The sequence below is a fragment of the Mobula birostris genome, chromosome 32 (genome assembly GCF_030028105.1).
Source record: "Mobula birostris isolate sMobBir1 chromosome 32, sMobBir1.hap1, whole genome shotgun sequence".
Classification (NCBI taxonomy): Eukaryota; Metazoa; Chordata; class Chondrichthyes; order Myliobatiformes; family Myliobatidae; genus Mobula; species Mobula birostris.
In genome coordinates, this window is record NC_092401.1 from 26,360,196 (window position 1) to 26,387,617 (window position 27,422).

General features: G+C 43.6%; 1 long non-coding RNA gene across 1 annotated transcript in view; it reads left to right on the top strand.

Moving 5' to 3' along the window:
- Positions 1-26,508, top strand: part of LOC140191144 (uncharacterized) — a 72,858-nt gene extending 46,350 nt beyond the window's left edge. Inside the window, exons 4-6 of the long non-coding RNA XR_011883762.1 lie at positions 11,277-11,387; positions 25,178-25,404; positions 26,051-26,508. This is a non-coding gene — a long non-coding RNA (uncharacterized lncRNA). The remainder of the gene's footprint in view (positions 1-11,276; positions 11,388-25,177; positions 25,405-26,050) is intronic.
- Positions 26,509-27,422: the final 914 nt, after the last annotated feature.

Sequence of the window (27,422 nt, forward strand, 5' to 3'; positions counted from 1 at the left end):
CTTGCAGATGTGCTCAGTGGTGGGGAGGGGCTGTGATAGACAAGGGAGTAGAGTGCTTGCCTTCATTAGGCAGACCAGCAAGCATGAACTCTGTGTAGCCTTGGGTCCGAAAGTGAAAGCCAGTTCACATACCACTGCATATTAGGCTATGTGCTGATCATAATATTTAAAAAACAACACACACAATAATTGATGTTCTTGAGTTTTACTAATTTGGTTAAAAAGAACAGAAATTTGCAATTTCCATTTCATGCCCTTTTCTGGTCATGTGCAGTATGCAGCCTCTGAGTGAATTTGTGCCAAGTGGCATCTAATGGAGAAGCAGACACCATGTGATTCAGAGTTGGAATGGATCAGGAACATGTCAACGTAACCAAACCCACACATTAACTCTTCCAACTCCTTCACCCTCAGCACATTATTAGTTACCCTCCCCTGTCGATCGCATGAAGAAAATCATTGTTCCTTCCTTTTCAAGACACTGGTTTTAAAGTTCGAAGTAACTTTATTTTCAAAGTATGTATCTGTTACCATATACTACCCTGAGATTCATTTTCTTGCAGGCATACACAGGACAAAGAAATACAAAATAATCAATGAAAAACTACACAATGTGCAAAAGACAATGTGCAAATACAACAATAATAATAATAAATAAATAAACAAGTAAATAAAAAATACTGGATTCCAGAGTCCTTAAAGACGCGGAATCAGTTCAGCATTGAGATGAGTGAAGTTATCTACACTGGTTTAGCTGCTTAATAGTCGAAGGGTAATAACTTCTTCTGTACCTGGTAGCTTGGAAACTAAGGCTTCTACCTGCCCCCTCTCTCTCCTCCCTCTCAACCTCCCTCACCCCCGCCTCTCTGCCCGCAATTCAGTCACCAGCTTTTGGTCCATCCCTCGCTGCCACCATTTTATAATGGTTCATGTTTTGCTGTTGTTGTTTTGTTGCTTGTTCTGTTCTGTTTTGTTGTGCTCTATGTCATTCTGCCGAGCACTGTGGGCATGCTCTGTTGGTGCTGGAATGTGGGGCAGCACTTGTGGGTTGCCACCAGCGCATCCTTGGCTGCGTTGGCTGTTAATGCAAATGATGCATTTCACTGTATGTTTCAATGTACATGTGATAAATAAACTTGAATCTTCATTTTCGAATCTTGAAATGCTTTTACATGTATGATGCTTTGAAAGTATTAGAGACGAGAGCCAACAGCTTTAAATTCCTGGATGTTAACATATTGTGTGGCCTGTCCTGGGCCCAGCATGTAGATGCGATCACAAGGGTCGTGTTCCAGCTTTACTTTATTAGCAGGTTACGTAATTCCAAAGCGGTACCGGTTAGTAGGTTCTTATTTTGGTCCTTGGTAATGGATGCTGCTTTCTTGTGGCAGTGCTCCACAAAAATAATGGGTGGATAATCCTTTCATTTCTTCAGTTGGAATGGAAAGAACAAAGCGTACCAATTAGTAGTCCTGACCGCGGTGCCATGCCAGCTACTAGTCATCTGAGTGAGGCGCCGCTGTCATGTGATTGAGGTGAATGAATATTTGGCAAATACTCAATACAGAGAGGTGCAAAATTCTCATAATCCAAGAAGACAGGAGATCAGAAGAATATTTCTTCTCCCACTGTGCAAGAGTTGGCGAACAGGCTGTAAACCAAGGCAGCTGTAACAGGTTAATTAGTTCCTTTGTCACAAAATAACATGCTCTAGGATACCTCTGTGTATGAATCTAGAGGATATACTCAGTGGCCACTTTGTTAGGCAAATGTGTGCACCTGCGCATTAACGCAAATATCTAATCAGCCAATCATGTGGCAGCAACTCAATGCACGAAGCCATGCAGACACGGTCAAGAGGTTTAGTTGTTGTTCATCGGAGTGGGGAAGAAATGTGATCTAAGTGAGTTTGACTGTGGAATGAATATTAGTGCCAGTCAGGGTGGTTTGAGTATCTCAGAAACTATTGATTCCCTGCGATCTTCACGCGCAGCAGTCTGTAGGGAATGGTGAGAAGAAGAAACACCCAGTGCTGCGGGTAAAAAGACCTTATTAATGAGAGAGGTCAGAGGAGAATGGCCAGACTGGTTCATGCTGATAGAAAGGTGACAGTAACTCAAATAACAAAATGTTACAGCAATGGAGTGCAGAAGATCATCTCTAAACACACATTGTACCTTGAATGATCTACAGCAGCAAAGGACCACTAACATAAAATGGCCACTTTTTAGGTAAAGTACTTAATAAAGTGACCACTCAGTATAGGTTTCAAATTTCTCATTTCAATCCAAATGAACAGTCCCTTACTAAAATAGAGACTAATTGGTTCATCTCTCCTGTACTTTGTCTCCCACTAAAGTTCAGATCCTTACATTTACAACAAACCCATGCTTTTACTCTCTCCAGGCCATTCAAGTCCGAATATATTATAGTATATTGAAGCCTATTCCTTTAATGCATTCGAAGTCAAAGTAAAGTTATTATTAAAGTACATATGTGACACCATATGCTACCTTGAGATTCATTTATTTGCAGGCATTTAAAGGAAAAATAAAGAAATGCAATAAAATTTATGAAAAAACTATACATAATAAAGTGAAAAATAACCAATATGTAAAAGAGGACAAACTGTTCAAATTGAAATGAAACCCTACTGAGAACATGAGTTGTAGAGTCCTTGAAAGAAAGCCTGTAGGTCATGGAATCGGTTCAGAGTTGAGGTGAGTGAAGTTATCCACGCTGGTTCAGGAGCCTGATGGTTGTAAAGTAATACCTGTTCCTGAACCTGGCAGTGTGGGGCCTAAGGCAAGTACCTCCTCCCAATGGTAGTAGCTAGAATAGGATATGCCCTGGATAGCAGGGGCCCTAGATGACGGGTGCTGCTTTCTTGTGGCACTGATCTTGTAGATGTGCTCATTGGTGGGGAGGGATTTGCTTGTGATGGACTGGATATCCACCACTTTCTGTAGTCTTCTTTTTGTTTCTGGTTATTGCAGCCAGTTAAGATACTCTCCACTGTGCATCCGTAGAGGTTTGTAAAAGTTTTAGTTGACGTGCCAAATCAGCGCAACTTCTAAGAAAGTGGAGGTGCTGTCGTGCCTCCATTGTGATAGCACCTACATGTATGTTAATTTATTACCTCTCAAAGAAGTTCCTGAGTACATTCTTTAACAAAGTAGCACACCCACCCAAAATACAATAATCCATTAAAGAGCCCACAGGCTCCCAATCATTGTTCCTTCATCAGAATGTTTGAATACAGTTGTTTTCTGCATGATAGAATGTTCCAAACATTTATCACCAACTAACTGAAGTGATAAGTTCTAAATTTACTTTTTCACCAATCCCGATTTATAGAGCACTACAGCTCAGAAGCTAAACACAAAATACTCTGCAGGTGCCGGGGTCAAAGCAACACTCACAATATGCTGGAGGAACTCAGCAGGTCTCGCAGCATCCGTGGAAATGATCAGTCAATGTTTCGGGCTGGAGCCCTTCGTCCTGAGCTTGTTGTGAGTGTAGCTCAGAAGCTATCCCTATGGCCCACTTAGTTCATGCCAGCCTGATTTTCTGCCTAGTCCCATCTACCTGCACCTCAGACATAATCTTCCCTACCTTCTCATCTATGTGCCCATGCAAACCTCTCTTAAAAGTTGCTCCTCCCGTGGAGGGTCAGACACTCTGAGTCAATAGGCTGGTCCTGGACTTATTTCCATCTGGCATAGCTTGCATATTGTTGTTTGATTGTTTGTGGTTTTTGTATTGCTATATTTATGCTCTATTCTTGGTTGGTGCAGCTGTAATGAAACTCAATTTCCCTCGGGATCAATAAAGTATATCTATGTCTATGTAATTGAACCTACATCTACCACTTTGGCTGGGAATTACTGGTCCCTTTGGTGATGCACACGTTCTTATGTGGTTTCTTGCCTCCCGGGTGCCAGGGTCAGGGATGTCCCTGATCGCGTGCACAGCGTTCTGAAGTGGGGGGCTGATCAGCCAGATGTCATGGTACACATCGGTACCAATGACATAGCAAGGAAGAGTGAGGAGGTCCTGAAGAGTGAATATAGAGGGCTTGGTAGGAAGTTAAAAAGCAGGACCTCGAGGGTGGTAATCTCAGGTGTGCTACCTGTGCCACGTGCCAGTGAGGGTAAGAATAGGATGCTCTGGCGGATGAACATGTGGCTGAGGAGCTGGTGTAGGGGGCAGGGTTCCAGATTTCAGGATCATTGGGACCTCTTCTGGGGCAGGTGGGACCTGTACAAGAGAGACGGGTTACACCTGAACTACAAGGGGACCAATATCCTTGCAGGGAGGTTTGTTAGTGCTGTTGGGGAGGGTTTAAACTAGATTTGCAGGGGGATGAGAACCAGAGTGCCAGAGCTGACAGTGGAGCAGGGGTGAAAATAAATGATGTTAAAAGTTCATGCAAAGTCACAAATTAGAAGGGTTGTGTGTGATGGTAATAATCTTCTGAGGTGTGTCTATTTCAATGCAAGGAATATTGTGGGGAAGGCAGATGAGCTGAGGGTGTGGATTGACGCATGGAATTATGACATTATAGCAATTAGTGAAACTTGGCTACAGGAGGGGCAGGACTGGCAGTTTTAAGTTCCAGGGTTCCAATGTTTCAGACGCGATAGAGGCAGAGGAATGAAGGGTGGGGGTGGGGGTGGGGGTGGGATTGCTAGTCAGGGAAAGTGTTACAGCAGTGCTCAGGCAGGACAGATTAGAGGGCTTGTCTACCGAGGCCATATGGGTGGAGCTGAGAAACAGGAAAGGTATGGCCACATTAGTGGGATTGTATTACAGACCACCCAATAGTCAGTGAGAATTGGAGGAGCAAATCTGCAGGGAAATAGCAGACAACTGCAGGAAACATAAAGTTGTGATAGTAGGGGATTTTAATTTTCCACATATTGATTAGGACTCTCATACTGTTAGGGGTCTGGATGGTTTAGAATTTGTAAAATGTGTTCAGGAAAGTTTTCTAAATCAATATATAGAGGGACCAACTAGAGAGGTTGCAGTATTAGATCTCCTGTTAGGAAACGAGTTAGGACAGGTGATGGAAGTGTGTGTAGGGGAACACTTTGGTTCCAGTGATCATAACACCGTTAGTTTCAGCTTGATCATAGATAAAGATAGATCTGGTCCTCGGGTTGAGGTTCTAAACTGGAAAAAGGCCAAATTTGAAGAACTGAGAAAGGATCAAAAGCATGGATTGGGACAGGTTGTTCTCTGGCAAGGATGTGATTGGTAAGTGGGAGGCCTTCAAAGGAGAAATTTTGAGAGTGCAGAGTTTGTATGTTCCTGTCAGGATTAAAGGCAAAGTGAATAAGAATAAGGAACCTTGGTTCTCAAGGGATATTGGAACTCTGATAAAGAAGAAGAGAGAGATGCATGACATGTATAGGAAACAGGAAGCAAATAAGGTGCTTGAGGAGTATAAAAAGTGCAAAAAAACTTAAGAAGGAAATCAGAAGGCCTAAAAGAAGACATGAGGTTGCTTTGGCGGTCAAGGTGATGAATAATTCAAAGAGCTTCTACTGGTATATTAAGAGCAAAAGGATAGTGAGGGATAAAATTGGTCCTCTTGAAGATCAGAGTGGTTGGCTATGTATGGAACCAAAAAATAATGGGGAGATCTTAAATGTTTTCTTTTTTTGCATCTGTATTTACTAAGGAAACTGGCATGGAGTCTATGGAAATAAGGCAAACAAGTAGTGAGGTCATGGAACCTATACAGATTGAGGAGGAGGAGGTGCTTGCTATCTTGAGGCAAATCAGAGTAGGTAAATCCCCAGGACCTGACAGGGTATTCCCTCGGACCTTGAAGGAAACTAGTGTTGAAATTGCAGGGGCCCTGGCAGAAATATTTAAAATGTCGGTATCTACAGGTGAGGTGCCAGAGGATTGGAGGATAGCTCATGTTGTTCCGTTGTTTAAAAAAGGCTCTAAAAGTAATCCGGGAAATTATAGGCCAGTAAATTTGATGTCGATAGTAGGTAAGTTATTGGAAAGAGTACTGAGAGATAGGATCTACAAGTATTTGGATAGACTGGGACTTATTAGGGAGAGCCAACATGGCTTTGTGTGTGGTAGATCATGTTTAAGCAACCTATTAGAGTTTTTCGAGGTGGTTACCAGGAAAGTGGATGAAGGGAAGGCAGTGGATGTTGTCTACATGGACTTCAGTAAGGCCTTTGACAAAGTCCCGCATGGGAGGTTAGTAGGAAGATTCAGTCGCTAGGTGTACATGGAGAGGTAGTAAATTGGATTAGGTATTGGCTCAATGGAAGAAGCCAAAGAGTGGTAGTGGAGGATTGCTTCTCTGAATGGAGGCCTGTGACTAGTGGTGTGCCACAGGGATCAGTGCTGGGTCCATTGTTATTTGTCATCTATATTAATGATCTGGATGATAATGTGGTAAATTGGATCAGCAAATTTGCTGATGATACAAAGATTGGAGGTGTAGTGGACAGTGAGGAAGGTTTTCAAAGCTAGCAGAGGGACTTGGACCAGCTGGAAAAATGGGCTGAAAAATGGCAGATGGAGTTTAATACAGACAAGTGTGAGGTATTGCACATTGGAAGGACAAACCAAGGTAGAACATACAAGGTAAATGGTAGGGCACTGAGGAGTACAGTAGAACAGAGGGATCTGGGAATACAGATACAAAATTCCCTAAAAGTGGCGTCACAGGTGGATAGGGTGGTAAAGAGAGCTTTTGGTACATTGGCCTTTATAAATCAAAGTATTGAGTATAAGAGCTGGAATGTTATGATGAGGTTGTATAAGGCATTGGTGAGGCCGAATCTGGAGTATTGTGTTCAGTTTTGGTCACCAAATTACAGGAAGGATATTAATAAGTTTGAAAGAGTGCAGAGAAGGTTTACAAGGATGTTGCTGGGACTTGAGAAACTGAGTTACAGAGAAAAGTTGAATAGGTTAGGACTTTATTCCCTGGAGCGTAGAAGAATGAGGGGAGATTTGATAGAGGTATATAAAATTATGATGGGTATAGATAGAGTGAATGCAAGCAGGCTTTTTCCACTGAGGCTGGGGGAGAAAAAAACCAGAGGACATGAGTTAAGGTTGAGGGGGGAAAAGTTTAAAGGGAACATTAGGGGGGGCGTCTTCACACAGAGAGTGGTGGGAATGTGGAATGAGCTGCCAGACGAAGTGGTAAATGCGAGCTCATTTTTAACATTTAAGAAAAACTTGGACAGGTACGTGGATGAGAGGTGTATGGAGGGATATGATCCAGGCGCAGGTCTGTGGGACTGGGCAGAAAAATGGTTCGGCACAGCCAAGAAGGGCCAAAAGGCCTGTTTCTGTGCTGTAAGGTTCTATGGTTCTATATACATTGAAACACACAAATGAGGGATGGGATTAGGGATCTGGTGCTTTGAGTCTGTTCCAACAAAATTTAATGTCAATGTGCAGTTTGTTGTCCTATGCACAAGTGCAATGAAAAACGTAGATGCATGGCGTAATATAAACGTTAATTATACACAATTTTTTTACAAGGAAAAGCAATTAAATCAAAAAAGCCCCATTTTAGTGCAAAGTGGCTGTAATGTTGCAAAACTATAGTGATTAGGGTTGTGTAAGTTGGTTCAAGAACCAAATGGTTAAAGGGAAGGAATTGTACTTGAACCTGGTGGTGTGGGGCCTTCAGGCTTCTATGCCTCCTGCTCAATGGTTGCTCCAAGAAGTTGTCGTGGCCCAGATGGTGAGGATCTTTGATGGATGTTACCTTCTTGAGGTAACATCACTTGTAGGTATGACTGATGTGTGATGATTTTGCACATACAATCAATGTGTAGACCAGGGCATACCAGAAGTTAAAGGATTAACCTATGAAGAGTGTTTGATGCCTCTGGGCCTGTACTTGCTGGGGTTTTGAAGAATGAGGAAGAATCTCACTGAAATCCATTACTATTGGAAGGTCCAGAGTAAGTGGGCACAGGGAGGACGTTTCCTATAGTGGGAGAGTCTGGGAATGGAGGGCACATCCTCGGAATAGAAGGGCACCTCTTTAGAACTGAGATGAGAAGGAATTTCTTTAGCCAGAAAGTGGTGAATCTGTGGAATTTATTGCCACAGACAGCTGTGGAGGCCAAGTCATTGGGAAAATTGAAAGTGGAGGCTGATAATTTCCTGATTTGGAAGGGCATCAAGGGATACGGGGAGAAGGAACGAGAATGAGCTTGAGAGGGATAATAAATCAGCCATGATCAAATGGCAGAGTAGACTTGTTGGGCCGATTGACCTAATTCTGCTCCTATGTCTTATGGCCTTATGTATATAAGCTAATGTTATGTATATACGGCCATACTCAAACAGTTACATACATTGCATCCTATAAGATTGCTTTTATAGTTATGTTGATTGTGTTTATTTGTTTTTATTGTGTTCTTTATGCTTGTTGTATTTTTTAATGCTGAGCTGGGTGCAGTGTAGTGACCATTTTGTTCTCCTTTACACCTGTGTACTGAAGAACAAGAATAAGTAATCTCGGTGGTGGGGAGTGATAAGCACGCCACTCTTTGCAGCTCCTTGCATCCTTTCGCTTCAAATTGCTGTGCCAAGCCATGATGTAACTGATGACATAAGAAGATCGTGTATGATTGAGGTGTCACCCCAAATCCACATTTCTGTCTAGCCACGGTAACCTTTCACCTCCCAGTTGCTTATCAAGTATCTCTCTATTGCTACCATGAAAATATTCAGAGACAATGTTTCTCCTGCCCTGAGAGAAAGGGGTTCAATCACTCACACTCATCTGAGAGGAGGGAAAGAACTTACCTCTGCTTTAAAATGGGCGATTGTTATTGAAATAGTAACCCCTTAGTTTTAGTTTCTTCATGAAGAAGTTACATCCTCTCTGCAAAGACCCCTCAGGGTCTCACATCCCAAGGTTCGCGCCCTGGGCTCAGGGCTCAGGCCTCCGACCTCTGACCTCTGGTCTGTACACAAACACGACAAGCATAGATTACAATAAACCTAAGTTAACATAAGTTATACAAAAGTCACATGACAAAATAAAGAAAAGCAAATAATAATATTAGTGCCAGTAGATGGAAATATAGTCCAAGATAGATCTGAGGGTAATTCAGGTCAGTTCAAGGCAGTGGTTTGCTAATGGGAACAGCATTGCTTTACTTATCCTTTCTAAATGATCATGACCTTGTTAAATCTCCTTTTAACCTTTGCTCCAAGGACAAGCTCAGTTTCACTAGTGAACCTTGTAGCCAGACTCCTTCGCTCCCAGAACCGTTCTCGTGCAGCTCTTCAAGTTCAAGTTTATTGTCATTCAACCATGTACAGCTAAACGAGACGTCACACCTCTGGGGCCGAGGTGCAAAACACAGCACATATAGTCACACACAGAGCACACAGTACATGTAGTTATGATCCAACACATACAGTCACAAAACAATACTCACACAAATCCCTGAGTGGCATGGCCTTAACAAGTTGGTACGTAAGTGTGAGGTGCATGTTTATGTAAGATATTATAATATTACTGACACTGTTACAGTAAAACAAGCTGTTGTATAAATGAGTGTTAACAGCAGCAATGAAAGATGACAAGTGACCAGTGCAGGGTGAGGGTGTGTGTGAGCTGGGGAGTGAGGTGAGTTGGGTGGGAGGAGGACGTGCACGTGCAGCAGGACATTCAGACAGGGTGTACGTGTGTGCTGGGTGGCAACAGGGTGTTAAGAAGTCTAACAGCCTGGGGGAAGAAGCTACCCCTATCCTGTCAGTTCTGGTTCTTCTGCCGCCATACTTTATGCCTGATGGCAGGAGGTCAAAGAGATTGTGGGAAGGATGGTGGGGTCTTTGACAATGCTGGATTTTCTGCCCTCTTCCCTAAAAGCCCGGCTTCTTACCAGAACTGGAAGCAATTTTCTGAAGGTGGCTTAACTAGTTCATCAGTGATGTTCAGAACATCCCTGTCTTTTGACCATGGTGCCTTTATCCAAAGTTTCTACCTGTGGCAATGCAAATATTATGAGGAGGCTTCAGATAATTTAATTTCATGGTGTTCTTTTCAGTAAAGGAAGTTCAGTGGTGGGTAGATATTCTTAAGAGAACTATTTATGTGGAATGAATCAGCTGCCTCACTTAGCCAGGCCTCTGATGTGTTGTGTCGTGCCCCTATCCGTTCTGAAACTTCCACCAATGCCACAAAGTGACTGAACTGTGGTGTCCGGAAAGTTGCTGCTGTGAAAGAGTTCCCTTTTTTGGTCTTTTGCTGCACTGACTTTCCCCTGGAGGTTCTGACTCAGACTGGGTGTGGTTCAAATCAGTAGACTTGATGTGCAAACCTGTTCCCTAATCTCGGCACAGAGGGGAGTGAGGGCCGAGAGCTGTGGGTCAAACCAATCCTACCCTCATCCAATCTGCAGATGTTATCAATTTTCAATAAGCTATTATGATGTGGACATCAGAAGCTGTGGCTACAGTTACACACACAGCAGAAGCTTTATTTATACACCTGCTCGTTAATGCAATATTTAACGACCCCATAATGAGGCAGCAACTCGTTGCTTAAGAGCACACTGATGCGGTCAAGAGGTTCAGTTGGCATTCAGACCAAACAGTAGAACGGGGAAGAAATCTGATCTAAGTGATTTTGACTTTTGAATGAGTGTTGGTGCCAGATAGAGTGGTTCGAGTACCTCATGCACAACAGAGTTTACAGAGAATGGCGTGTAAAACAAAAATAAACATCCAGTGAGCAGCAGTTCTGTGGGTGACTGAGAGAGGAAGGAGGGGATTGACTAGACTGGTTCAAGCTGACAGGAATGTGACAGTAACTGAAACAGCCACACATTACAACAGTGGCGTGCAGAAGAGACTCTCTACACAGCATGTCAAACCTGGAAGTGGACAGACTACAGCAGCAGAAGACCACGAACACACGCTCAGTGACCACTTTATTAGGTACAGGAGATACCTAATAAAGTTGCCACTGAGTGTATCTCTACCCTACCCAAAAACACTTGTCCCAGTTTCCTGAGCCTAGCCCAAACAGACCTCGGTTCAATTAGAAACTAAGAGAATCAATCCAGAGGACAATATTTATTCCAAAGAAGGGTGGAAATATCTGTGAGTACAGAAAGCCTGAAACAATAACAGAAAAGTCTAAGCTCTTTCTACCTCAGGTACAATTATGGGTTGGCATTTTGAGTCACTGGTCATACTGAGGAGAGTTCTCTTTTATGAACCACTAACCCTGGTTATTTCTCTCTCTACAGATGCTGCCTGACATGCTGGTTATTTCCATGGTCTTTGACAATATCTATTCCACAGCAGCAGGCACTGAGTTAACCTTTCAGGAGATGTCAACTAGAGGACTCAGTTTTAAGGTAATTCACTACAGAAGCAGATCAGAATTTGTCTTTTATACATAATTTTGCCGTAATCTGGCAATGACAATCTGGGAAGTGGGGAGAGAAGGGGGAAAAGTTTAAAAGAGATTGAGAAGGTAAGATTCTTTACACCGAGGGTGCTATGTGCCTGGAATGTGCAGCCAGGAGAGATGGTGGAAGCTGATAAGACAGCAACAGTTAAAAGGCGTTTAGACAAGCAAGTGATACAGGGATTTAGATTATGTGCAAGTAGATGGAATTAATTTAAGTGGCCGGCACAGATATCGTGGGCCGAATGGCCTGCTCCTGTGCTCTATTGTTTACTGGAGTCACCAGAAACCGCAAACGCCAAAATCTGGAGTGACAATCTGCTGGAGGAATTCAGTGGGTTGAGCAGCATCTGTAGGTAGGAAAGCAAATGTCGATGTTTCAGGAATGATACAGAGTTTTGATCTGAAATGTCAACAGTACATTTGCTCCCTTCAAACTGGTGCGCAGCCTACCGAGATCCGCCAGCAGATTGCTGCGCTGTCTTCAGATTCCGATTCAGACGTACTTATCACATGTGCATTGAAGCATACAGTGAAACGTGTTGTTTGTGTTCACAACCCAAGTTTGTGCTGGGGAGCCACCCACAAGCATTTCCACGCATTCTGGTGTCAATGTAACATGCCTATGATACTTGTCAGAACAACACAGAACACAACAAGCAGTAAAACAGCAACAGCAAAACATACACAGTCCTGCAACTACAGGACAGGCTATCTTCAACCTCCGGCCTCCAGCTGATTGGACTCGGACTTGCAGACACCGGACCTTCAAACCCAGTAGCTGCCCATTCACAATAGCTAGGTAGTAAATTGCAACAAATCCCCACAATCTGTATCAGCCAGACAAAATCTTGCTGGGTGGATGGATGTGACACTGAGTAAATGTTTATCCAGCATGGAGACCTTTGTGGTGGGATGCTAGATCAAATGAGCTTAACCCAGATTGCCCCCAGTTACTTATTCCTGATTGTTATCGACTGCATGACCATAGACATACAGTAGTAGCAGATTTAGGTTATTTTCCCCATTGGATTTGCCCCATTCCATCATGGCTGATACATTAACCCTCTCAACCCTATCCTCCTGCCTTCTGCGTACCCTTTGGCACCCTTACTAATCAACCTCTACTTCAAATATACACAATAACTTGGCCCCCATAGCTATCTGTGGCAATGAATTCCACAGATTCACCACCCTCTGGCTAAAGAAATTATTTCTCAACTCTGTTCTAAAGGGACGTCTTACTATTCTGTGGCTGTGGCCTCTGGTCCTAGACTCCCCCACTACAGGAAACATCCTCTTCCAAGTCCACTCTACCTAGGCCTTTCGATATTAGGTAGGTTTTAATGAGATCCACCATCATTCTTCTAAACTCCAGCAAATACAGGCCCAGAGCCATCATTAACTCCTTCATTCCTGGGTTTCTTCTCATAAACCCCCTCTGGACCCCCCAATGCCAGCACATCCTTTCTTAGACATGGGGTCCAAAACTGTTGACAATACTCCACAGGTACTTGCAGTGTTTAGACTTTCAAATACTTTGCTATTTTAGAGTAATATATCTTTGAAGCTCCCTAACATTCAATAAGCAAGAAAAACAAATCCTGTGCACAAACTAGGCAGCTGATCTTAGCCATGATGCCAATATTTACATGCTAACCCCTGACCCTGGTGACTAAAATTGATTGAGTAATTAGTTTTGGCAACATAAAAACTAGTTTTTTAAAAAATCAGTAATTATCATGGTGAGGTTCTGTCAGCTTCTGCGTTCAAGGTATTTTTCTTGTTGCTTTTCAGAAGGATTGAGCTTTGTGGTATGGTACGTGCTTTCAAGCATTTGCATCTTCTGCGAGATGGCAGAATGGTGTGTGGGGGAATCTTTGATTGCATTGGCTGCATCTGCAATCAGCAGGAAGTGTATATAAAGGCCATGGAGGGGAGGCTGATTGTCATGAAGTGATTGTTAGCTGCTGTGAACGAAGCTGGACATGTGGGTTGCAGATACTGCCCCTCTGTACCTAACTCAAGCCCCTCTCAATCAATAGGGATGGCATGGTAGAGCAGTGGTCAGTGTAATGCTATTACAGTACCAGTGAGCCGGGTTCAATTCTCACCGTTACAGTGCTTTTTAATAGTATTCAGCCCTCAACACTTTGTTCACATAAATGAGTGTAACAGCCAGGAACTATGATCAAATCAATTGAGAATTCTTATTTGTGAGTCACATGCTCCATTTTTCACAGTTAGAGCCGAAACAAAAAAAAAGGGAAAATTGTAAAACATGACAAAACTAAAAATGCAAAAGCTGAAATGTCAGCAGTCCAAAAGTATTTATCACTCGTTGCTCAGGACTTCGTTGAAACACTTCTCACAACTATTAGAGCCAGTAGTCTTTTTGGATAAGTCTCTATTAGCTTTGCATAACGTGATGGAGTAGGATTTGCCCATTCCTCCTTGCAAAATTGCTCAAACTGTGCCAGGTTAGTTGGGCAGTGGCAGTGGACAGCAATCCGAGGCCTTGCCAGAGATGCTCGATCAGATTAAGTTCAGGGCTTTGACTAGGCCACTCAAGAATATCAATTTTCTTCATTTGAAGCCACCCCATGTTTGCTTTGGCAGTCATTGTCCTGCTGAAAATTGTTCTGGGAACATCCTCCCTAGTGTAAGCTTTCTGGCAGAGGCTAGCAAGTTTTTATCCAGGATCCCTCTGTATTTAGCAACATTCATCTCCTCATCAATGCCGACCAGGTTTCCAGTCTCTGCTGCTGAAAGGCAATCCCGTAGCATGATGCTTCTTCCACCACACTTTACAGTAGGGATGGTGTTACCTGGCTGATGTCCGGTATTAGATTTACTTAGTGTTGAGGCCAAGAAGTTCCACTTTAGTCTTATCCGACCACAAGACCTTCTTTTCACATCTTTACAAAATCTTTATGGGCAAGGATATGTTTTTTTTTAGCCAGGGCTTCTTCCTTGCCACTCTTCTATAAATACTCTTTCTGTATTAGAGGCCTTAGAGATTGTGGAACCATGAACTTCATCTCCAGTTTCAGCCACTGACTTCTGCAGCTCACTCAAAGTGACTGTTGGTGTCACAGTAGCCTCTCTTACAAATACCTTTCTTCGGCAACTTGGTGGGGGTGGGGGGGGGGGGGTGCGCAGCCTGACCTAGGCAGTGTGGCTGTGATTTCATGTATTTTCCTCTTTTTCATGATGAATTGTACTGAGCTCTGAGGTATGTTCAGTACCTTTGAGATGGTCTTGTACCCCTCCCCAGATTTCTGCTGCTTTATTTCCCTGACTTGCCTTGAATGCTCTTTTATCTTCATTTTGGTTTGGTCTGTTGAAAACCTACCATACTGTTGGACCTTATAGAGAGGGGGGGAATTTATTCAGGCGATCCTCTGATTTTCTACATCAAACTGGGTGAGCTGGTAAGGTAATATACAGTATTGCACCTGAGGAAAGTTAGCATAGTTACAAAGGGCATGAACACTCTTTCAGCAAACAATTTTGACTTTTAATTTTTAGTAAATTGTTGACAGGTTTTGGAATTTTTAATTTGATTTGACGTGATGCACAATGTTTTGTAGATTTGCTCAAAAAATCCAACTTCAATGTATTTAAAAATTTAGAAAATGAGACCGTAAAATATGAAAATAGTTGTGGGATGAATACTTTTTCTCAAGGCACTATATCTGTAAGGAATTTGTATGGCCGCGTGGGCTTCCTCCAAGTGCCCCGGCTTCCTCCAAGTGCCCCAGTTTCCTCCCACATTCCAGTAGGTTAATTGGTCACATGGTGTAATTTGGCAGGTTTGATTGGTTGAGTCAGATGGGTCCATTACCATGATGTATCTCTAAATAAATCATTGCTGATGTCAGGTAGGGCAAGAATCTGTTAGAGACCTTGGACCCCCTCTAAGTGTCTAACTTAAGAGTTTTTTAATTTGTTGAGGATTTGAAGGGGTCTTCATTTTATCTACTATTTCCATTGTAATAATTGATAAAGATGGTAAGCCTTACTAGCTGATGGCAATGAACCATTAACTGCATGCTAAATCATACCTGCTGAATCAGAATCAGATTTATTGTCTCTGACTTGTACAACGTGAAATATGTTGTTTTGCAGCAGCAGAACAGTGCCAAGACTTTAGAATTACTATAAATTATAAAAATAAATAATGTTTTTTTTAAATAAGGCAGTGTTCACGGGTCGCAAGTGTTGGTAAGCTTCCGGCACCCACAACCTGCTAACCCTCATTCGGACGTCTTTTAATGTGGGAGGAAAGTGGAGCACCTGGAGGAAGTCGGTGAAGAATAAATTCCCCCAACCTTGTCAGCTGCAGTATCTCTTAGTGTATATATCTCAAGTCCCTACTCTCCCTGTTGGTGTTGACTGCCTGTTGCACAGATACAAGAGCGGAGAGTAGTTTTGTCCTTGAGCGGGATTATTTGGGGTCTGCAAGGCTCCGTTGGGAAGAGGCCATAGGAATGACTGAGTTGATATAAAAGAGTTTAATTATGGGGAATGGGTTGAGGTTTCTCAATCTATTTGCCTCCCAACAATTTTCTTTTAGATTCTGAAGTTCACAAACTGCATTTGAGCTCTGTAATTGTACTGTTATTATTCCTGAAGTCACCAGAAATCTGCATCTCAGGGAGTGATGCCTATCTTTCTCCAGCCTTTTTCACAGCCCTTTCATCAGCCGTTCGTCTTACTTTGGACTAGAGGTTTGCAGCAGTGACCCGTTACTAATGGGACACTTTTTGAGTCTGGGTTTGGGCAACACTCAAGTCCAGGGTTCAAAAATCTGCTGCCTGGTCCGACTTTTGCATCGAAGGTCAGCAGGGATGGATAACAACAACTGATCTTGACGTAGAGCTTTTAGTGCAGTCATTTGTCCCAGGACATTAAACTATAGAGGCACAAGAGACTGCAAAAGTTATTCCTTCAGGGTCAGAATCAGATTTATTATCACTTCATATGTGGTGAAATTTGTTGATTTGTGTCAGGAGTACAGTGCCAGATATAAAATATAAATTACAATAAGAAATATATATAAAAAGTAGTGAAAAAAAAACAACAAAATAGTGAGGTGGTTTCCGTGGGTTCAGAAATCTTGAAGAAGCTATACCTAAAATGTTGAGTGTGTGTGTCTTCAGGCTCCTGTACCTCCTCTCTGATGGTAGTAATTAGAAAAGGGCACGTCCTGGGGGTGGTGAATGTCCTTAATGATGGATGCCACTGCCTTGAGGGTAGTATAAAACCTTATGGCATGAATATTGACCAGGTAAAAGCTCTCCCTCTGTCCCCTTTCTCTCTCCTCCTGAGCTCACCAGTTCTTCCTACACTGCCACAATCACCCTGTTTTATTCCCTTCCTCTTCTCACTCTATTTGCCCCCACATTCCTCCCACTCAGACCCCTCACCCCCCACTGTTCCTCTCTGCCCTCCACACTTCCCTCCCTTGGTTACATGTTCCACCTTCCTCTCCTATCAGACTCCGTCCTCTGTAACCCTCCCAGCCTCAGTCACTGTTCCCACTCTTCCCCCCTCCATCTACCTGCTCATCCGGATCAGCCTGTCACCTGCCAGCTCTTGCTCCATCCCTTCCCTCCACCTTTGTAGATCGGCTATCTCCCTTCTATTTTTCAGCCGAGATGAACAATCTCAATCTGAAACATCAACTGTCCATTTCCCTCCACAGATGCTGGCTGACCGACTGAGTTCCTCCAGCATTTTGTTCTTTAATCAAACTATAACTGACACTAAGTCTAGAATAAATATTATGACACCTAGCAAAGTTTAATCACAGATGAGATGATTGATAAGGTCAGAGTTTCAGGAATAGAACAACTTTCCTTTGAAACTTTGATAGATAAGACACAGGCAGGATGGAAAGATACAGAGGACAGAACGGGCAACAAGATTTAAGGATGTTGCTGGGTTAAAGAGGGCGGGTCCGTGGTGGGAGTTGAGCACAAGGATGAGAATTTTAAAACTATTGTAGCAGAAGGTGGGGTCACTGGCGTTGTTTCCAGAATTCTGGCTGAGCTGACGTCCATGAAGGACGGAAGGGAGAAGGTCAGACCAGGAGCACGCCTGAATTGTCCAGTCCTGTCTCTTTATCCTCTTCCCCAGTCAACGGCAACCAGCAGCAGGCCCCAGCTGGGATCAGACTGTGCAGTGCAGAGCACAGGCTCGTCCTGCTTCCGGCAGTTCATTCTCACAATACTCTACAGACTTCAGAGTTTCTGATCCTGGGCTTTTAAAACCCTCAAGTTCACATCCCTCCCTGGTTTCCCACACGCAGTTCTCTGATTAAGACTTTTTGGCTCCTCACCCTTTCCTTCCCTCGCACTGTTGCTTTCAGTTGGCTGAGATTTCAGCATCGTGCACAAAGGTGAAATGTCTGCAGTTTGCAATATTCAAAAAAATCCCAAAGGTCTGTCATTTTCTGTGTCTCTATCTCCCTGTGTGTGTCTGTCTCTATTTGCCTGGCACCCTATTTGCCTCTGTGTGGCTGTGTCTGCTTCCATGTCTGTCTGTCTCCCTGTGTGTCATTCAGTGTACATGTCTGTCTCCCTGTTTGTCTCTGTATATGTCTGTCTCCTGTGTGTCTTTCTTTGTATGTGTCTGTCTCCCTGTGTGTCATTCAGTGTACATGTCTGTCTCTCTGTTGTGTCTTTGTACATGTCTGTCTCCCTGTGTGTCATTCTCTGTATGTGTCTGTCTCCCTGTGTGTCATTCTCTGTATGTAGACATCTGTCTCCGTGTCTTTCTCTGTACATGTCTATCTCTCTGTGCGTCTTACTCGCTACATGTCTGCTCCCTGTGTGTCTTTCTCTGTATGTAGATGTCTGTCTCTGTACATGTCTATCTCTCTGTGCGTCTTACTCTCTACATGTCTGTCTCCCCGTGTCTTTCTCTGTACGTCTCTGTCGCTCTGTGTGTCATTCAGTGTACGTCTTTCTCCCTGTGTGTCTTTCTCTGTACACGACTGTCTCCCTGTGTGTCTTTCTCTCTATGTACACGTCTGTCTCCCTGTGTGTCTTTCTCTCTATGTACATGTCTGACTCCCTGTCTGCTTTCTCTCTATGCCTGATTCCCTGCATTTAAGTTTCTTTACTCAGTTGATGCTGCCTTCCCTTATTACAACCACTTCCCACACAGCCCTGCATCAGTCAGCAGGCACCAGCTGTAACTGTTTTGGGGTTACGGTGGTTCATTTCTGGCCTTCTCTGTCATGGTCTGAGAAAAAGGAAGTGAATGTCTGGACCAAATGTATTCAAAGAATGCTTTGATAGTAATATTTCCACAACTGGGGAAAACACACAGATATCAAACCAGATTGGGACCATGGGTCAGTGGGCGGTTGATGATGAGGTTTGCCCATTTCTCTATGATTGAGAAAGATAAATTGTGGTCTGATCCAGCTCTGAACCTCCATGCTATTGGAATGAGTAACATGAATGCATTGAGAAGGGCATTTGAAAACAAACATTCAGGAAAATTGTCGCTAATAATTGTCCTCTGCAGAGGGAAAAAAGCAGCAGTTTAAAAATAAACATTATGGTTTAAAATTATTTTCAAAGTATTTCCTTTTCTTCTCCTTTGAAGATCAGAAATGGCCTCTCCCTCTCAAATCACCAGCTCAGAGTGTGGTGGGACAGTGCAGTGGAAAATATCGGCCAGTGGAGCTTATTGTGTTTATTTCCCAGGTCATTGGATTCAAACTAAAACCACTCAGGAAAAAATAGTCTTCCCATCTCATTCTTATGTACTCCATTGTTTTGTTGATTCAGTGATAAGTACTGGGGTATTGAACATTCAAGAATCAGTTTTTGCAGCTGAGACCTCAAAAGGGTGGCACGATAGTGTAGTGGTTAGCGTAACACCATCACAGTGCCGTTGATCCGGGTTCAAGTCCCACCACCGTCTGTAAGGAGTTTGTATGTTCTCCCTATGACCATGTGGCTTTCCTCTGGGTACTCTGGTTTCCTCCCACATTCCAAGACATACGAGTTAGCAGGTTCATTGATTATATGGGTATAATTGGGTGGTGCAGTCTCATTGGTCCGTGCTATAGCTCTAAATAAAATAAAACTTAAATTAAATAACGATTAATAATGATTAATTACATCTGCTAATTTCTTTCAGATGAGCAATCTTGGGGATCAGTAATCATAGTCATATACAATGAAAACAGGCCCTTTGGCCCAATGGATCCATGCTGACCAAGATTCCCATCTAAGTTATTTGGCCCATTTCCCTCTAAACCTTTCTGATCTATGTACCAGTCCAAGTGTCTTTTAAACATTGTTAGCGTACCTATCTCAACCGCATCCTCTTAAATGGACACACCAAATGTTTGAGGAGAATTAATTTCTCCCCCACATGCTCTCCCACACCCAATCTCTTTGCCTCAGTCGTAACAGACCAGAAGCTCCTCTACGAGCTCAGCGGGCCTCATACTGCCTCCCCCCCCCCCCCCCGCCCCGCCCTCCCAATGCAGGTACATGTTTGGAGTGTACTCTCCTCCACCTTCAGTCTCAAGCAGTACATGCCACTCCTGTTCCTTAAGTACTGGCGCATGTTCCGAGTCCCCACTTGCTCCAGGACTATTTGAAAAAGTTGCCCTCAGGTTCCTATTAACTTTTTTTCCTTCTCACTTAAAGCTCCTGGCAGCTGTGCCTTCACCTAGCCAAGTCTCAGCTTCCGTAATACCCTCCTCAAACCTCACCATCTCTTCTTTTGCCATTCCTTCAACTTTGTCTGTTTGGCCAAGCTATGAATCACCACTCCCCATTATAACTTCATCTGGCTTGGAGTCAAATTTATTTTGGTAACTTTACCTCCCCCAGTCAGTTTGGGACCTTTGACTCTGATGACAGTGTTGTACAAATGCAAATTGTTGTTGGACAGAGAACGGACAGTGATATAGAACACCGTAAATTGAGTGAGGTTAATCAGCTGAAAAGATACAGAGATCTCCAACAGGGTGAAGTTCAGAAGGGACATCTGTTTCTCCTTGGAGAAATGATTTGAATCCTTTTTGCCTATGGGTGAAATCGTGTTTATGGGTTGAGTTTCAGATTAGTAAACTGCCTCATGGCCTTTTCAGAGAGGGGTTTTATCTCAAAAATATCTCTATTGAGATAGTATTGAAGGTAGGATGTGATGATGTGTCCAGTATTTGACTTGGATTTACGTTCACATTCCACACCAACCAAGCCACTGGCCTCTCACACTCACAACCATTTGCATAGGGAGACCGATGCGCCTGAGCAAGAGAAAAACACCCAATAAATGCAAGAGAAGAATCTACCCCCATAACCAAGTTCTTCCCATGGATTTCCAGCTCCAAGGTCAGCATACACACAGGGTTTCGGTGTGCCGCTTGTGTTTTAAGTAGTCACATCACATGTATCCTGTTCGGATCTGTATCCTTTGAAGCTGATGAAACTCAGGAAGGTACGGAATTCATAAAATATCTTCAAAGAGATTAGAGTGATGGATATCAAACGGGAAAGGCTGAGCTAAAGCCAGATATCTGATTGGTCATATCCTCCTGGAATGGGGGAACCTGACACCGACATCGTGTGTACCTGAATGCCTTCCTGGTTGCATTCATTCTAACACTAAGGTTAACAGTATCAGAATCAGAATTAAGTTTATTTGTCATGTATGTCATGAAATTTGTTTTGCAGCAGTAGTACAGTGCAAGACGTAAACTATACTATAAATACCTATATATAAATTGTATAGCACTAGAAGAGAACAATAATGGTGAGTCTGTGATCATGGGTTCATTTTCCGATGAGAAGTCTGACAGCGTAGGGAAGAAGCTGTTACTGAAATGCTGAGTGTTTGTCGCAGGCTCCTGTAACTCCTTTCTGATGGTGGTAATGGGAAGCAAGCAAGTCCTGGTTGTTGAGCTTCCTTAATGATAGATCGCACCTTTTGAAGCATCGCCTTTTGGGGAGCTTGGTGCCCGTGATGCAGCTGGTTTAAGCCTACAACCTGCTGAAGCCTTTTCTGATCTTGTGCGGTGGCTCCTCCACATCAGACAGAGGTGCAACCAGTCAGAACGTTCTCCATGGCGCATCTGTAGAGACTTGTTGGTCTTTGGTGACATACCAATCTTGACATAATTGATTGAAATATTCCATTTATCCAAGCGTTATCTCTTGATGTTTATACCCAGGTGGAGTCAGTTGGAACCTAGTTTTATCTTCCTCATTAAATGTTATATTTCTGGAGACCACGCTCGATGGAATGGGAGATTGGTATCAATGCTCTGTCGCCAGGTCACTGGGGCAAACAATGAATTTTCATTCAGCAGATGCTAATCTGACACGTAGGTTCTAGTCAGGGCAAAGTGGTACCTACTGATCCGGGCTCAGATGAGCAGCCAATGTAAAACTGTCACCAAAGTGTGATTGTGGTGATCAGAAACTCTGTGTCCAGTCCATAAGCACAGAGGAACACTGCATACAGCCAGTCTGAGTACAGTTATTGAGCCTCACTGACCCAGTGTACAGTTATAGTTGTTGTTCCACCATTGTGCTCTGGCTGGCATGTCAACACCAGTTGTAAATTTGTGGTTGAATTTCTGCCATTGTCGGTATGTTCTCCATCATCACGCCGGTTTCATCCCACATTCTAAAAATGTAAGGATTAGGGTGGTGAGTTGTGGACATGCTATGTTGGTGCTGGAGGCGTGGTGACTCTCGTGGGCTACCCCCAGCACATCTTTGCACTGTGTTGGTTATTGACGCAAATGAAGCATTTCTCCCTGTGTCTCGAAGCCTCAATGTACATCTTTAATCTTCAGTGAGTGAGAAAGGGAAAGGCAGGGAGGTGAGAACATGAGAGGGAAAGGGAGTGGGGAAAGTGGAGGGGAGAGAGGGGGCAGAAAGGAAGGAGTGAAGGAGAGGGGAGGGAGAGAGGAGGGAAGAGTTAAGAAGGGCAAAGGGAGAGGGAAAGAAATGGAGTGAGAAATGGAGGGGGAAAGAAGGGCAGAGTAAAGGTCGGGGAAAGGCGGGGGGAAGGAAATGGGGGGAAAGGGGAAATGGGGAGGGGAGAGAAGGGTTGAGTAAAAATCAGGGAGAGAGAAGAAAAGAGAGGAAAGAGGAGAAGGAGAGATGGGGAGGGAGAATATTGCTCTGTTCTCCGTTTTGGACAGTGTTTATAGATCAGTTTGTAATGAGTTATTCTTCTGACGGTCTGTGAGTTGTGTGTCCCAGAAGCGAATACAATGCACCACATTGTCCTGGGAAAGAGAAAGAACTCCATCATTTTATTAGGAGCTTGTACTGGTGGGAAGAGGAATGACCAGTCCCTCACACCTCGCACCGACCATGTTATTGGCCTCTCATGCTTATAAAACAGCTTCCTGTGCAGCAACACGCATCGGGAGGCCACTGGGCTGAGTTTATGTCATGCCCTGGGGCGGATCAGGGAGAGAGACAACACCCAGGAGGATCTATTCCCATGGAATAATGAGATTCTTCCTCTGGGCTCCTCATCCCACAGCCAGCATCTACATAATGAAACTTACTCAAGCAGAAACAGAAAATTTAAGATGGTGGGAAGAGGGGGTTGCTTAATGGTCCTGTTAAAGTGCGGTTCTTGTATGGTCTGATTTCCCCACCAAATACCGTACAGCTGAGGAATGTTATTACGAGCAGGGAGCAGCAGTTAAAAGCTAACTATAGATCCTTTCTAACACTGCAGGCATTTTATGAAAACCATATAAAAAGCTGGCGGTAAAAGATTAACTGATGTGTATAGCAAGCACTGTCACCTGAGAGCGGACCACTTCTCCAAAATAAGATTCAAAGGAGAACAATCCAACACTGGTCCTCCTGATATTGCACTGATATTTTCATTAACATAGACTCGATGACATCAGGAATTAAACAGCCTTTTGGGAAAAAGGAGGAAATGTATTTGGCAATATGACAAAAAGTCTTGCATTTAACCATCATCCTTCTGGATTTCCCAGAGCACCCACCGGATAATGGAAAACATTTGAAGTGCGTTTAATGTTATAATGTGGGAAGGACAACAGCCAATTTACGCACAGGAATTTCCCACAAACAACGAAGTGATAACAATCTGATAAATTGTATTAGTGATTTTGGTTGAGAGGTGAAAATGTCCAGGCCACCTAGAGAACACTATTATAAAGAGTAGTTTATTTCAGAGCAACACACTCAAAATGCTGGAGGAACAGGATACCAATGTGGACCAGGGGGCACAGCCTCCGAATAAAAGGACAACCCTTTAGAATAGAGAGGAGGAGGAATTTTTTTAAGACAGAGGGTGGTGAATCTGTGGAATCCTTTGCCGCAGCTGGCTGTGAAAGCCAAGTCATTGGGTATATCTAAAGCGGAGTTTGATAAGTTCTTGATTAGTAAGGGTGTCCAAGGTTAAGGGAAGAAGTTAGACTAATTTACAGGTTGCCATTTATTTCAAGGGAAACAGGGTGTAAAAGCAAGGAGATAATGCTGAGGCTTTATGAGACACTAGTCAGGAGCACTTGGAGCATTGTCAACAGTTTTGGGCCCCATATCTCAGAAAGGATGTGTTGTCATTGGAGAGAGTCCAGAGGAGGTTTGCAAGAACATAGAACATAGAATAGTACAGCACAGTACAGGCCCTTCAGTCCACAATGTTGTGCCGACCCTCAAACCTTGCCTGCCATATAAGCCCCCACCTTAAGTTCCTCCATATACCTGTCTAGTAGTCTCTTAAACTTCACTAGTGTATCTGCCTCCACCACTGACTCAGGCAGTGCATTCCACGCACCAACCACTCTCTGAGTAAAAAACCTTCCTCTAATATCCCCCTTGAACTTTCCACCCCTTACCTTAAAGCCATGTCCTCTTGTATTGAGCAGTGGTGCCCTGGGGAAGAGGCACTGGCTATCCCCTCTATCTATTCCTCTTATTATCTTGTACACCTCTATCATGTCTCCTCTCATCCTCCTTCTCTCCAAAGAGTAAAGCCCTAGCTCCCTTAATCTCTGATTATAATGCATACTCTCTAAACCAGGCAGCATCCTGGTAAATCTCCTCTGTACCCTTTCCAATGCTTCTGATTCTGGGAATGAAGGGGTTAACATATTAGGAGCATTTGGGAACTTTGGGCCTGTCGTTACTGAAATTTAGGAGAATGCTGGGGGGTGGGGGGAATCCCATTGAAACCTACTGAATGTTGAAAGGACTAAATAAAGTGGGTATGGAGAGAACGTTTCCTCTGGTGGGGTACCCAGAACTTGAGGGCACATCATCAAAATTGAGAGGCAACCTTTTAGAACGTGGGTAAAAAGGATTTTTTTTTTTAGCCAGAGAGTGGTGAATCTGTGGAATGCTCTGCCGTAGACCGCGGTGGAGGCCAAATCTGTAGGTGTACTTAAGACGGAAGTTGATAGTTTCCTGACTGGTCAGCGGAACAAAGGAAATGGTGAGAAGGCAGGTGCATGAGGTTGAATGGGATCCAGATCAGCCATGATGGAATAGTAGAACAGACTCGATGGGCCAGATGGTCTAATTCTACTTCTATGTCTTATGGTCAATAAGATCAAAAAATGTCCCACTAACCACAAAAAAGTCCGCAGTCTCCCAGATGTTAGCAGTAAACGATCACATTTCTGAAGCTGTGATGAGATAAGCTTGTTTGTAATGTTGCATTTTATACCCTGCTGACACAGTTCCCTTTCCTTAGGCTCTGCCTCTCCCAAGATCGGATGTGAGTCAAACCAGAGACCCTCCTTGCAAACATGTGCCTGTTACTATCAGGAAGACCAGTGCATAAGAACCTTCACTCTACCTTCCCAAACCAGGATGACCCATGTCAAAGTCAGCAGGAAATTTACTTCAGTCACAAGATGGCAAACAAATAAAACTTCAGATACTGAAACAATTATAGAAGGGATGGAGAAACTCAACCAGGTAAGCCAAAGTTAAAGTACACACATATCACCATATGCCACCTTGAGATTCATTTTCTTGCAGGCATTCACAGGAAAAGAAAAAAAAATAGCATTTATGAAAGCCTATAGATAAACAAAGACCGACAAATAACTAATGTGGAAAAGAAGACTAATTGTGCAAGCAAAAAATAATATTGAGAAAATGAGTTGTAAGGAGTTCTTGAAAGTAGTCTGTAGGTTGTAGAACCGGTTCAGAGCTGAGGTGAGTAAAGTTACCCATGGCAGTTCAGGGGTCTGATGGTTGAAGGGTAATAACTATTCCTGACCTGCTGACGTGGGGCCTAAAGCTCCTGTACATCCTTCCTGAGTTAGTAGGGGGTAGAGAGTACGGCCAGGATGGTGGGGGTCCTTGATGATGGATGCTGCTTTCTTGTGACAGTGCTCCTTGTAGATGTGTTCAATGGTGGGGAGGGCTTTTACTGTGATGGACTGGGCTGACTCCACCACTTCCTGTAGAGCTTTTGAGGCCCTCCCACATTTGTCTGTATAGCAAATTACAGTCATAGTTGCTACCATTGTGTTTAAGCTGTGGAGGACCCCAGGTTAGAATGTGGTCCACATGGACTGCGAACCTAAATCAATGCCTGTTTCACTCCGTTATACAGTGCTCACCCTCAGCCCCAAAGAGGGCGTGGAGAAAGATGCAAGGGGGCTTATCGTGGTTCTCCACGAGCAGCTGATCTACGGCTGATTCCAGGGACAACGCACAGAGACGGACATCAACTGCTCCTGGAAGGTCATCAACTCAGTGAAAGATTCCCATTGGTCTGCCAGCACATCGAGATGCCCGTCGAGGAATGCACATTCCGTACTGCGGGAGTATGTGCTGAGGGAAACACTAAAGATTGGTGCAGCCACCGCAGCTGCTCGGTGGGGAGGGACCACTGTATAGGGTTCATCTGGTACTTATTGAGGAAGAGCTGGGTTGGATAAGGTATTCATTATACCACATTATTTTGCTCTTTTGCTCTCTTTCTGCACTACTTAACTTTTTAAATACTGTATGTATTTCTTCTGTATGAATCTGAATGCAATAAACACAGGAGATACTGTGGATGTTGGAAATCCAAAGTAATACACTCAAAATACTAGGGAAATTCAGTAGGTCGAGCAGCATCTATGGAGGGGAATAAACAGTTAACATTTACGGCTGAGGCTCTTCATCAGGACTGGAAAGGAAGGGGGCAGAGGGGGAAGGGGAAGAAGTACAAGCTGGGTGAAGCCAGGTGAGGGGGAAGGGGTGGGTGGGAGAGGAGAGAGGAAGAGAGAAGTTGGAAGATGGTAGGTGGAAAAGATAAAGGGCTGAAGAAGAGTAAATCTGATATGAGAGGAGAGTAGAACACTATTCCATTTCTATTCTTGATGTCGTAGTGTACTTAAGTAAGTGGAGACTTAATGAAGCCTGAAATTTGCCAACATTTCTGTAATTTTTCAGTTGCTGTGTCATTAAAAGTTGCTGCCACTGTTATAAAGAGGAATGACATCAGTGGCTTTGCCTGTTGCTGACTGCATGGTCAGCTGGACTGAGCACTCCTGATCACCGCAGAGAGAAGTAGATGGGTCTAAATCTTCCCTCTAGTTTAGAGGAATTGAAACATCCACTGAACATCCAACTGCTCGCCCTGCTGAATGCATTAGACCAGTAGTTCATTAACACAAGAGAAGCTAGGAATCCAGAACAGCACACACAAAATGCTAGAACTCAGTAGGTCAGGCAGCATCTATGGAGGGGGAGCAAGCAATGATGTTTCAGCCATAACCCTTCATCAGGACTCAGGTCTTGGCCTGAAACATTGAATGTTTATTTCGCTCCATAAATGCCTCCTGATCTGCTGAGATCCCCCCGCAGTGATTTGTGTGTGTTAGGAGGGGATCATTGTTATCAAGTCAGAGAGTTATACTCAAAGAAATTTCAGCCCCATTCGTCTGTGCTAACCTATGGCTAATACAAGGGAGCATAATTTTAAGGTGATTGAA